The following is a 13,400-nucleotide window of genomic DNA, read 5'->3' as shown; positions in this document are numbered from 1 at the left end:
AATTCTTTGCACATACAGTACTTTCCTAATGAAGTCCACCTTGACCATTGTATTTACTATTTTAATCTACTCTCATACCTCCATTCTCTTAAACTGTCCATTCTGTTTTTTCCTATGACTCGTCACCTCCTAGCATATTATAAAATATATCGCTCGAACTGAGGTCAGCAAACTGTACCCCAATAGGTCAAGTCCAGCCCAAGGTCTGTTTTTATAAAGAAAGTTTTACTGGAACATAGCCATACACATGGGCTTTCCAGGTGGTGCTACTGGTAAAGAATCTGCCTGCCAATGTAGGAAATGTAAGAGATGTGAGTTGGATCCCTGGGTGGGGAAGATCCCCTGGAGGAAGAAATGGCAATCCACTCCAGTATCTTTGCCTAGAGAATCCTATGGACAGAGGAACCTGGTAGGTTACAGTCCAGAGGGTTATAAAGAGTCAGACACAACTAAAGTGACTTAGCATGCACCCACACAGTCATAGACATTTAATTATCTATTAGCTAGGGCTCCTTTTGTGATACAACTGCAGATTGAGTATTTATAGCAGCAGTATAGGACTCAAAAAGCTGAAAATATTTACTATATGCATGTTTAGAGAAAATCTTTTCTGATCCATTGTCAGGATGTAAACTCTAAGAGGGCTGAGAGATATTTTTTGTTCCCTGGTATGTACCAGTGTCTGGAAAAGCAAATTAATAGTTTCTGAATGAATGACTTCTCTAGCCTGCTCCTCTCTAGTACATATCCATAAACTAATACTGTTGTAAATACTTTAGTCTAAATCAATGCAACATAAGAGGGAGAATTTTGAGGTAGATAACATAACACAGTTTGAAAATATTTTCAAATATAGTATAGGTTTATTATATGACTTGGTAGATATATTTTTCCATACTAGAGTTTACTACTGAAAGATTTTTCTTATCTATATTAATATATTCATGTTTTTCCCCTTCAAAACTATTATCCTTTCAAGTCAAAAGTTCATCTCTTTTTGTTAAATCTTTTTCCAATAACTTCAATCTAAAACATGCAATATATGTTTAAATTCTCTATCTCTTTATATTTCTATTATTAATATGAACATTTTGTTATATTCTAACCTAAGTTTTCCATATATATATATATGGAAATATATATATATATTGGGCCCCCATAAGTAACTTTTAAAAACTGGTTTATTAAATGTTGGAATTTTGTCTTATTTTTTTTGTCTACAGTGACTAACTCAGAATTTGCTAGTTATTCTACCAATATTTGATTTTACTGTAGTCTAAATTTAGCTATGCCAAAAGTAATTTTGAGCCTGAGTATTTATAAGAATATATAGAATATTATACTTACATTTCTTGAAATGGTAAAAGCAGCCAAGTGGTATATTTTTAAATTATCATTAGAAGTCCCTCAAAAAGAGACCTTCTCAAATGCCCAGCCTTCCCTTTCTTTATACAAGGTGTAAATATCACATCCCAGCCTTTGTCATCCTACTTTATTTCACACAATATTAAAAAGTGTTGACAGGTATGAGGTGGATACAAGTTTTCATTTGAAAAACCATCCAACCTCGGAGAAGAAATATTACTTCACATAATTAGAGGAGTGAAAGTCAGGATTCCTATGAAATCAAAATTAGTTTTAAGCTCCGCTATATATATAATTTTCATTTGTTCAATAAGCACCTTAAATGTCAATTTGTGCAGACTTTACTGTGAGACTGTGGATACAAAGGTAACTAACATTTGGTCCTTCGCGTCAAGGAGCTGAAAGACATGAACATTTTGGCAGAGAGGGCTACCCATGAATTCACATATTCCACGTTCAGATATGTATTTACAAGATTTACATGAGAAAGAAAGGGTAAATTTATATAGGCAAATATTTTGCAATGAATCTTGTTTTTCTGCTTGTTCTTTATAACCAGAAGTAGGGATTGACTTTATATGACTTTTAAAGTTTTGTGTTAGTTTCATCAGTTTCTAAACCAATTTTTGAAAGACAGTTTTTGGAAATTTCTATAACAATTCATAAACTTTCTCTCACTTTTAAGATAATTCCTGGAACTACACAAATTGATTTAGTGAATGAAAGATCTTCTTTCCTCCTCTTTTGAAATTTATTGTTTCAAGAAAATTCTTAGAGAGCCTACATTCTACTAATAATATTGGGCATTGTCACTTTTCCTAATACACTGTTCCTTGACTATCTTTGCTTTATGTGTTTGTTCTCTTTATATTCAATGCAGTTGTTATATATAGCTACTATTCAGCATCTATATGGTTTTCTGTGTGACTATATGACCATCTGCATACATTTCATCTTTATAATGGTGTTTTAGATCTCATAATAACAATGAAGTGAAGTTGCTCAGTTGTGTCCAAGTCTTTGCAACCTCACGGACTGTAGCCCACCAGGCTCCTCTGTCCATGGAATTCTCCAGGCAAGAGTACTGGAGTGGGTTGCCATTTCCTTCTCCACATAATAACAATAAATGGGTATTATTAATTTGATGTTACTTATCATCCTCAAAACAGCCCTTTATTACATGCTCACTCAAACATATTTTATTTTATTTTATTTTCAAACATATTTTAAATGACGGTCTTCTAAATTTTTGGACTAAAAAGAGATTCAGTTACTGTTTTCACCTGCCACCATATTAACAAGCCTTGAAGTAGCAAACTCCCCATCACATAGAATTTAGTAATTTACTCATAGTTATGTACCTCAAAGGCAAAAGTCTGTATTCTTATTCTTAATATAAAAATTGAGATCTCATTCTTTCTATTCTTTCCCTAAAAACATATAGTACATGCTTGGGTCTTGGTTGAACCCATGTTTGCTCTACCCAGAGGACACCTCCATCACATATCCTTCATCCTTTGCCCTCCCACTTCTTTTCAAATTCTGTTTAACATTATTTTCTCAGAAAGACTTTTATGGGTGATGTTATATATGAAAAATGGGCTTCCCTAGTGACTCAGATGGTAAAAAATCCACCTGCAGTGCTGGAGGCCTGCGTTGAAACTTTGGGTTGGGAAGATCCCCTGGAGGAAGGCATGGCAACCCACTCCAGTTCTTGCTTTTGAGAATCCCCATGAACAGAGGAGCCTGGTGGGCTGCAGTCCATGGGGTTGCAAAGAATCAGATAGGTCTGAGTGACTACGCACAGCACACATATGAAAAGCAAAGTAGGTCTCATTTTTTTTTTTTTAACCACATCTACCTACATTAATTTTTCCAATATCCCTAATGCTCTCTGAAGATATTTTTCTATTCATCTATTTATATCATCTGTTCATCACTCTTGGGGCTTCCCAGATGACACTAGTGGTAAAGAACCAGCCTACAAATGAAGATAGACGTAACAGGTGCTAGTTCTATCCCTAGGGTTGGGAGGAGGGCACAGAGACCCACTCCAGTCTTCTTGCCTAGAGTATCCCATGGACAGAGGAACCTGGCAGATACAGTCCACAGGGTCACAAAGAGTCAGACACGACTTAAGTAACTTAACATGCACACATGCATTCATCACTCCCACTCCAAAAATAATAATGTCATGTAGGGTAAAGATTTTTGTCTGTTTTCATCCTGATATTTCCTTAGTGTATCAAACATTATCCAACACATAGTAAGTATTCAATAAATACCTTGTATCCACACTGTCAATCACATATTTTAAAGTAATATTGAAATATTTTGAATAGGGAATATAACTAATTGATATTTTACTATTTTTAAATGTTAACTTATTTGCAATTTACGCTATCTGTCCTAAGTGCACAGATATGTAAGTAAAACATATTTTAATTTTGCTATTCATTTATAATTATAACTGCTATTGTTAGCTCTTACTTGAAAGCAGTGTCAAAAGTTTGTGTTCTAAATTTTTGCATTATACATTCATAAGTGACTTATAAAATATAGTCTAATGTTTTTAAAGACAGTTAGGAATTCATTTTCAAAAACTCCTACAAGATACCTGGGAGAGATAACCTCATTCTTTTCAAAAGAATATCAAGACAAACATTGTTTTGCTGTAAACTATCTAATGACAAAACACTAATTACTTTATTGGAAATGTTTATTATTAAATTAATCACTAGAGTTTCAGTATTTATAAGGGAATTGCAAGAATTCTTATTTTGGATTTAAAAAGAATATGTACATCTGTTTGTCACCATTCCTTCCCATGATGCCTCCTCTACCCATCTTTTTATTTTCTAATGAGATGGGACTCTTTAAACACAGAATAAGAAGGAACAGACATATTTAAGAGCTAACTAATATTTTTAATATCTTTTTACCTGGTGACAGAATCTTTTAGAGAAATGTCTACTTAACTGTGCAGAAGATGAAGTATTCTAAGACTATGTAAACTACTGCTTTAACTATGGTCATAAGTTGGTGAATCAGAGTAAGCACTTGAGTCAATGGGATTGCAATCAATTTATTAGATGAGCATTTACCTCAAAAAGTTGTCTTGAGGAGCTATCAGATCTTTCTCTTGAAGAGGTAAAACAGAAAGCACAGAGACGTTTAGAACACGGTGATAGAGCTTTGAGGTTCATTACAGCTTTGAGGTTCATTGATTAAATATTTTTTTTTTGAAATCTTACTACATGCCAAACTTTAAATATTGAGAGCATAATAGTGAACAAAACAAAGCAGGAATTCTTTGCAGCATCATGTTTAGATTCTAATAAAGACAGAACAATTATCAGATTGGTAAATTAAATCAAAAGTATGTCAGTTGGAGTCATAGAATTAAGCTGAGCAAGGAAGGGAATTTCATATGAAGACAGAAGGCATGACCTAAGAGTTAGGACTTTCTTTCATATGTCACAACAACATACAAAAGTGATCACTTGCTTGGATGTAAAATGGCCAAATGTGTGATTACATAGTGATTTCTGGACTATAGCCAGTGATTTGGCTAGATGATCAATGAAGTGGAAGAGACATGAAAATTAGTGACAATGAAATTTAAGAAAGAGATATTTGAATATATTCGGTTGGTGCAAATGTAATTGTGGGTTTAGACTGTGAATTTTAAATCATTATAACCAGGCTCAAAACATCTTTATAAATCAAAATAAGAACATTACAATCAACACATTTTTATCAACAAGAAATAAGTTTGTTTGGAATTCAATGAACTCTTGGAAAGCATTTTCTGCCTCCTGCCAGTTATGGAAGTGCTTTCCCTGAAAAACAGAGTCAAGATGCTTGAAGACGTGGTCATCTGTTGGCGAGAGGTCAGGTGATAAGTAAAACTTCATAGCCCCATTTGGTCAACTTTTGAGGCGTTGGTTGTGTGACACATGGTCAGGTGTTTTCGTGGAGAAGACTTGGGCCCTTTCTGTTGACCAGTGCTGGCTGCAGACACTGCAGTTTTGGGTGCATCTCATCAATTTGCTGAGCATACTTCTCAGATGTAATGGTTTTCTGGGATTCAAAAAGCTGTAGTGGATCAGACCATCAGCAGACCACAAAAGAGTGACCATGACCTTTTTTTTTTGGTGCAAGTTTGGGTCTTTCAGAAGAGCTTTGGAGCTTCTTCTCAGTCTAACTTCTGAGCTGGTCATCTACAGGTGTATAAATTCCACTTTTTGTCTCATGACATAATCTGATCAAGAAATGGTTCATTGCTGTTGAGTAGGGTAAGAAAAGACAATATTTCAAAACAACTTTTTGATTTGTGGTCCACTCATGAGGTACCCTCTTATCGAGCTTTTTCATATTTCCAATTTGCTTCAAATGCAGAATAACCACAAAATAGTCAATGCTGAGTTTTTCTTTTTTTTTTTTTTTGGCAACTTTTCATGTAGTTGTAAGAGGGTCTACTTCAATGATCTTCTAAATTGGTCATTGTCAACTTCAATAGCTAACTACTGAGCTCCTCACCTTTAAGCGTCTCACTTCATTTGTAAAATTCCTTGATCCACACCACTGCACCATGCATTCATTAGCAATTCCTGGGCCAAATGTATTTTTTGATGTTGTGAACTGTCTGTTTCTTTATGACCCATTTTGAACTTGAATAAGAAAGTCACTTGAAATTATTTTTTTGTCTAACATAATTCCGCTAGTCTAAAATAAAACAAAATAAACAGCAAGTGATGTCCCTAGCATAAAAACAAAGCAAGACATTTGCATTAAAATTATGTATAACATAACCACATTTGTTTAAGAATGTATTCCAATATCAAGTGGCAAAATTCAACAATGCAAAGCCACGATTACTCTTGCACCAACCTGGAGATCCAGCCAGCCCATCCTAAAGGAGATCAGTCCTGGGTGTTCATTGGAAGGACTGATGCTGAAGCTGAAACTTTAATACTTTGGCCACCTCATGCGGAGAGTTGACTCATTGGAAAAGACCCTGATGCTGGGAGGGGTTGGGGGTAAGAGGAGAAGGGGATGACAGAGGATGAGATGGCTGGATGGCATCACTGACTCGATGGGCATGAGTTTGAGTAAACTCTGGGAGTTGGTGATGGACAGTGAGGCCTGGCGTGCTGTGATTCATGGGGTTGCAAAGAGTCGGACACGACTGAGCGACTAAACTGAATTGAACTGAATATTTATCTGAATGGGAAAATAAGTGACTACATTTGTATCCCATGTGAATGTTCACCAAAGACTGACCTCAGCAGAGACGGATTTTAATAATCAAGTGGACAGAGTGACCCATCTCATGGATACCACTCAGCCTCTTTGCACAGTCACCCTGTCATCCCAAAATGGACTCATGGATAAATCAGCCATGGTGGCACCAAGGACTCTTGGGCTTTATCTGCCGCTGAATGCCCAACCTGCCAGCTTCTGAGAACAATGCTGAGTTCCTGAAATTACATATTCTCCAAGGTGGTCAGTTAGCTACCAGGTTGATGACACTGAACTGTTTGCATCATGGAAGGAACTTACTTCCACGTTGGAAGTAAGTTGGAAATGGAACTTACTCTGTACATTGACTTGCCTTCTCTATGAGAGTGACTTTTTTTAAAAAACTCCTTGACTCAGTAAAGCATTTGACAGCACAGAAAAGTAACATGTAAAGCAAAGACTATTTCTTTTCATCATCATCCATATCTTTAGCATTTCTTTAAGACATGGGAACAAGAAATATGACTTTCTGTGCTTAAAAATCATATAAAATAACCAGAAAAATAAAGGACAGTAGAATAATATACAACTTGCATTAAAAAAGTCACTCTCATAGTGGGACATAGGAAGGGGCAACCTGATGAAATAGAAGAGAAATAAATCCAATTGCAACATAGTTATGAAATCATGTACAAACTTTTAAAGGTTAATGAGCTCTAGAGAAGATGAATGACAGTTCTAGAATTAATGTCTGCCTATAACCCATTTTCAACATAATCCTAGTTGTGAAGATTTGACATATCGTAGGTAATTTGGGGTGAATGTTAACTGTGAAAATGGTAATCTAGGTATTGTGAACCCAACTGATGTTAAAAGAAACATCACTTGGTCAAGAGAAGAAACAAGAGAATTTAGAACTTAGTGCCTAGAAAAACAAAAGCACATCTTAATGATAAAAATAAAAATAAATAACCAAAGAATTATTTTTGAATTTATTAATCTAGGTATAGGCCAAGAGAAACCTACCTTATGATTCTTCTTTTATGTGAATGCTTAAGTATATAATAAACAAAATCTTTTTTTTTTCTAGCTAAATAACAACATATTAAGAAAGACAACATGACACAAAGAGAAAGTATTTAGTAAAATACATCTGAAACACTGAGGATGTTTTTATAGCAAAGGAACATAGTATGATGATTTTTTGAGACAGAATTTTCTATTTTATATTTACTATAAGATCACACAGTCTATAAAAAATAAAAATTTTAGCATGGACACTTATGAGCAATCAGTTCATTAATTTAAATAAAGGTAAAAATTTGTAAAATTAAAGTGGTAAAATTAATAAAATCAATTTTTATTTTGTATGTTTTAGGCAGATTACTCTAACATTTTTAAATGAAAAAAAATGGGTATTGCCTATAAGAGAAACCTTGATAAAATACATACATTTCTTATTATCTTTATTCTTGTCCTAATGTTGACTTATAGAGAAAGTATCTTAGAATTACAGAAGCAAATATTTACTGAAAATTTCCCAGTTCATTTTATCACTCTAATAATTGTGTTAATCACTTCCTATGCATTATTTCATTTAAAAGTGTTAGCAACTTCATAAAGTTTGCATTATTGTTATTATCACTATTATATAATATGATTACTGAGATTTATCCAAAATAAACAACCCTTAAGTAGAGAATTTTGGAGAAGGCAATGGCAATCCACTCCAGTACTCTTGCCGGGCAAATCCCATGGATGGAGGAGCCTTGTAGGCTGCAGTCAATGGGGTTGCTGAGAGTCGGACACGACTGAGCGACTTCACTTTCACTTTTCACTTTCATGCATTGGAGAAGGAAATGACAACCCATTCCAGTGTTCTTGCCTGGAGAATCCCAGGGACGGGGGAGCCTGGTGGGCTGCCGCCTATGGGGTCGCACAGAGTCGGACACGACTGAAGTGACTTAGCAGCAGTAGCAGCAGCAAGTAGAGAATTTAGAGTTTAAATTCAAGAAATTTCTTTCTAGAAATTGAATTTTGGACATTATTGCTTTGATAATCTCATTGTATAAAAATTAAAATTAGACACAATATTTTTTCTTTAAATTTTAATGCTTAATTAAAGTGGTCAAAAATAGCTTTGCATTAGTACTCGGGAGTAAGTTATGCTAGATGTGTTTTAGTTCTCAAGAAAAGAAAACAAATAGTAGATATATAGATAAACCTATTCTTCAGAAGGTGGGAAAGTCAGGCAAGGTTTCCATTTTGCAGTCTTGAGAATTTCTTCTGTTTTGAGAATTCTCAGTCTTTGCTCTTGGGACCTTCAACTTATTGGATGAGGCCCACCTATATTATAGAAGACTACCTGTTCTTGTCAAAATCTACCTATTTAAACTTTAATCATATCTAAAACAATTTCACAGTATCATCTGGGATAGCATTTGACCAAAGAACTGGGTGGTATGGCCTAAACACATAAAATTAGCCATCACAAAAGTTAAATCTGTAAACAAACTAAACTTTATCATCTGAGTAAATGAAAATAAATGAACAGTGATTCAGCCAGTGTTCGGTGAGGGGTATTAGAATAAATAAATGAGAGAAAGAGAGATAGAGATGTTATTTCATTTCTACAAGTCACATCTCTTCCTTGACCACAAAACCCATGTAATAAATGTTATTGTCTCTTAAGATAGGTAGTTTTCTTAGTTTGTTTACTCTGTTCTTTAAACATCTATAGTTGCTCAGTTGTGTCTGATTCTTTGCGACTCCGTAGACTGTAGCTCAGCAAACTCCACTGTCCACAGTATTCTCCAGACAATACTGGAGTAGGTAGCAATTCCCTTCTCCAGAATATCTTCCCAACCCAGGGATCGAACCCAGATCTCTTTCACTGCAGGTGGATTCTTTACCATCTGAGCCACCAGGAAAGCCCATTTATTCTGTTACTTGCCACCAAAGAAGCCTAACCTCTATAGTTTATTAAGTTTGACAAAAAGTAAACAGACAGGTTACTAAAGTCTACAAAGTACAATTATAAATCAATGCATTTCTTCAAAGAACTACCTCAAGGGGGAAAAACTAGACAAAGAAATCCCACTTTTCCTTAAACTTAAACCCAAAGCTAAAATATGAATATGAATTAAAAGTTTTTTCTACACCTCACAGAATAAAATCACAGTGCTTGAATGATTATGTTATTAATATGCTTGATTTAACTTAAAGATATCAAGATATGTCTACAGAAGATGTCAAGACATGAAAAAATTATTTAATTTCATAATTATAGTGATTTAAATGTTCATGAATTAACTTCATAGTCATTCTTACATTAAAATGTGCTGAAATCAATTTGTACCTGAGTTATTTTAAATGATTAGAATATACAAAAATCTGTATTTAATCTATTAAATGCTCTATTTATGATTTTTATATTTGTATTGCTATAGTACATAGAGGAGGATCACTTATTGATTTTGTTCAACAGGCTGATTTATGTTTTAAATGCTCTCTATAACAGTTTAGTGAGTACATGCAAATTTTAGGAAATAAATAGAATTAAACAAAAACAGCAAAATCTTTACATTAAATTTGTTTATATTTGATTAATGCAATAATTGCTCTGTGGATACTACTTTTATAAAACAAAGAAGAGACTCTAGGCATCAATATGGCAGTATGAACACAAAAGCTTGTGGTACTGTCTACACTGATAATTGAAAGGGGGAGATATTGCGCACTTTGCTAAAAATGTTTGAGGGTAGAAAGGCTGAAAAATTATCATGAAAGACACTGAGTTTGCAAATGTTCTTCTCAGAGCCATGGGAGAAGTTCTAAGTATAAGGGAGGAAGCAGATACTAGAAACATGATCAGAATGCCTGAAAGCCCAGAGGCAAATCTATCAGTGTTTTTGTGTACCTCCATAACAGATATCACATTTCCAGTAAAATGCTGAACTTTCCTGCTGCAGTCAGGCATTTGGTATCTTTCCAGTGGTAGGTTAAAGAAAAAAAAAAAAAAAATCAGCATTTCTACTCCAACTTTTGGAAGTCCTTCTGAAAGGGAAAACTTAAATAAAGAACCCATTGTGAATACTCAGACAAGTAAATTTTCCAAACACTATATCTTAGAATAGCAGAGCAGACAATGGAATGATGATTCTAAAAGAGTTTTTTGTTTTTTGTTTTTCCCCAAATATCTTTGCTCTTGTTTGGCCATGTCAGATTTCTTCATATATTTGGCTAGCTAAAAATATTTAGAACAAGTGATAGCAATCCCTTTTCATAATTTTGAGTGTGAGATTTGAAAGCTAAATTGAAATCTCCATACAAATGGAAGAAGCAAAGTTATTTAAAAAAGACCACAGAGGCAAAAGGAAAACAATGTATTTTTTTCATTGGTTAGAAAATAATACAGCAAGCACTATCTTGTGTAAGAGCTTAGTAATAAATTTTCCATCCAAATAAATTCATAGAATACATTACCCATTCCTTCCAAATGTAAGCATGATGATTTTTCCTAATACTGTTAATAGGATGGAATTGGCAAATGAGAAATGGTTGGAACTGGTAGAGGGCAATCTTGGATATGTATTCCCATGTGGCTCAGGGGTAAAGAATCTGCCTTCAGTGCAAGAGACTTGCAGGAGACTTGGGTTCGATACCTGAGTTGAACATATCCCCTGGAGTAGGGAATGGCAACCCATTCCAGTATTCTTGCCTGGAAAATCCCATGGACAGAGGAGTCCATGGAGTCACAAAAATGTAAGACTTAACTAAGTAACTAAGCAACAACAAACCTTGGATTAATTTTGGGAATATTTCACTAAAGGTAAATGGGGGTTTGGATGGTAAAGAATCTGCCTGCAATGCAGGAGATCTGGGTTTGATCCCTGGATCGAGAAGATTCCCTGAAGAATGGAATGGCTACCCACTCCAGTATTCCTGCCTGCAGAATTTGATAGACAGAGGAGCCTGGTGGGGTCGCAAAGAGTTAGACATGACTGAGTGACTAACACACACACAACCATTAAACACATATTTAAGTGGGACAGACTGTTCCTTCTTTGTCTATAATGAGCATTCTTCGCTGTTTCTTGGTAACATCTTTCTTCCACTGATTTCTTCTTTTAAAGACAAGTTAATAGTTTGTCACAAACTTTTGTTGATATTATATGTTCCAGCACACCTCCCAAGAAATGTGAGATTAAAAAAAAAATCATAATAAGGGAAAAAATAAACTCTTAGTTCAACTTGGTTATCTAAACATTAGTTTTCATAAAGATAAAATTTGTACATTCTAAATATATTTAAAGAAACTTAAAATCAGAGAGAATGTTACCCCAGGATACACAAGAAGAATGGGCTCTAACTCACAGTCACACTGTGGAAAAGTCTGCATAAACAATCACAAACTTTTTTGAACTAATAGTACAAGTGAAGTGAAGTCACAGTCACTCAGTCATGTCTCAATCTTTGGGGTCCCATGGACTGTAGTCCGCCAGGCTTCTCTGTCCATGGAATTCTCCAGGCAAGAATACTGGAGTGGGTTGCCATTCCCTTCTCCAAGAGATCTTCTTGACCCAGGATTCAAACCTGAGTTTCCTGCATTGCAGGGAAATTCTCTACCATTGAGCCACAGATAAAGCCCACTTATGCGTTTATTTTCTGATTTGACTATGATAACTGTGCTCACTTTTAACTGACACTGTCATATCTTGTTATAACTTAGGACACTACCTTAAGTATAGACAAGTCATCATTAATATAAGTAATTGGATAAAGATTACATTTTCCAAGTGACTGAATATATTATTCTCTGTACTTCCTTTTCTCTTTCACACATATGTGTCTGACCAATATAAATAAAATAATTTTAGTTCTACCTTTATGGTATATACATAACTTATCATTCCTCATTACCTTCACTGCTACCACTTGGGTCTAAGATGGGATCAGATTACCTAGTATTCCTTGCAATAGCCTTCTAACTGATTTTGCAACAATCTATTTCCAGCACAGTAGCCAGTATGATCCTTTTTTAAATATTTTGGATCATATTATTTATCTGATACAAGGCCACAATGAATTTTTTTCTGATCAATGTAAACTAAATGGCATTGCCAAACTCACACTCACTCTCCAAACACCTTTTTTGGTGCTTTAATCTTCTCAAAATCACTCATAACCACATGACAGCCTACATTTCTATGTACGTGTTTGTTACTATTTGTCTTCCGAAATATAAAGGAGGAGTGAAGTCAGAGACTTTATTTTCTTCACTAGGATATCTACAATGCCTAGAAACTTGTAGGTTCATTATAAGTTCTGAATAAATATCAATTAAGTAAGTGAATTAAATTAAGAACATAGTGCCAAGTTTCAATTGCCACAAAAATATAATTAGCCTAACAATTGTAAATGGATTAAAAAGATAATCTCCTTTGCAGTAGATTCATTTCATCCCTCTTATATGATAATTATATTAATAGCTACATATTTCTTCTGTCTTCTATGTTGCAAAGTACTATGTTAAATCCTATATAAGCATTGTTCTACTTATCTTTGAATAATGCTATGAGGTAGGTGCAACTATGACGAATTTTACAGATGAGAAAGCCAAGCCTTAGCAAGATTAAATTATCTTTTCAGGTTATGAAAGTGCTTACACAGCAGAGTTGAAGCATGTCAAATTGATTCCAGAACCTGCTTCATGCTGTACTGCCCCAAACACAGTTCAGATGTTTTCAGTTAAGTGGTATTGTATAGATCTGTCTGGAATTATAACCTGC

The sequence above is a fragment of the Cervus canadensis genome, chromosome 19 (assembly GCF_019320065.1).
Source record: "Cervus canadensis isolate Bull #8, Minnesota chromosome 19, ASM1932006v1, whole genome shotgun sequence".
Classification (NCBI taxonomy): domain Eukaryota; kingdom Metazoa; phylum Chordata; class Mammalia; order Artiodactyla; family Cervidae; genus Cervus; species Cervus canadensis.
The sequence above is the reverse complement of the archived record's forward strand: the minus strand, read 5'-3'. Positions refer to the sequence as shown.